Raw genomic sequence first — 1,220 nt, forward strand, 5'->3', positions numbered from 1 at the left:
TAATTTTAATTTGCGCTTATATAGTGCGACAATTAAACCCTATTCCACTTAGGAATAGTCATGGCTCCACCCTAGTCACCCTTGCAACCAAACACACCCTTTATGGTATTTTAATTAATTAATTAATTATTATAATTAAAATCAATTAATATATAAAATATATTAACATTTAATTAGTATAATATTCTTTAAATATATACAGAGATATATTTAAATATAATCTCACTAATTTAATTTTAATATTAAAATTAAATACAGGCAACAACCTCAGCAAATTTAATTGTATTGTGAAACTAACAAAATACCCTTTCGCCTAAAAAACGAAAATACCCTTCTCACAAATTGATTCTTAAATTATCTTCTAAGTGTGTGACTCGTAGGCTCCTCATCATATCGGCAGTGTGTAGTATCGCGATTAATAACAATTAATCGTCTCACTACACATAGACCAAGATTGGCCCCTAGCAAGGCATCATGGCCACTTGATAGATTCAGATTCAGCAAAACCGCAGCCTGTCAACGATATGGTTACCGTGCAATCAAATCCTTTCATCAATTGTTATCTCATCGAGACTGGGGTACAGAAATAGTGTCAACCTCAGATATCCTCGACATGTTTATATTCAGTTATTGGACCAATGACAGGAATATTAAAATGGATTGAGCATCAACTCAATCCCACTATGACCACAAATTTAGTGTCATTGCCATTTACTAAATTACCCAGTAAGATAACTTCTCCCGTACCCAGGAGTGATGGACCCTTTGTCGATTCACCATAGTCTCGATACACTTCTCAATGTAGCCAATCACTACCGTATTGATAGCTCCGAATAGAACTACATTGGGCTAGTGTCAAACTACACTAATTAGTGCACAAGGCACTCCGATGATCTCAAGTCTAAGGATCACATGCACCACCATCCGTTAGAGGATTTATTCCATTGACACCGGGGTTACCATCCCTATGGAATCCTCTGGTGGGTCTGTCCAGTGAACTTGCCTCTAGCAAGCACCCATGCGTTACACCAGGTTGTCAGCAAACAACCTTGACAAATGAGAGCAGTCACTGCCTTTCGACAGGGTCGTTCAACACTATGATAGCTTTACCGTATTATCTATGTCCTTAGTCAGAATAATACTAGGGCTACGGACGTTTCTAGAATGGCCAACATATGTGATCATAGGGTTCTCACTATCAAGATTTGAAACACTTGATA

The sequence above is a fragment of the Pistacia vera genome, unplaced genomic scaffold (genome assembly GCF_008641045.1).
Source record: "Pistacia vera cultivar Batoury unplaced genomic scaffold, PisVer_v2 Contig848, whole genome shotgun sequence".
In the NCBI taxonomy this organism is placed as follows: domain Eukaryota; kingdom Viridiplantae; phylum Streptophyta; class Magnoliopsida; order Sapindales; family Anacardiaceae; genus Pistacia; species Pistacia vera.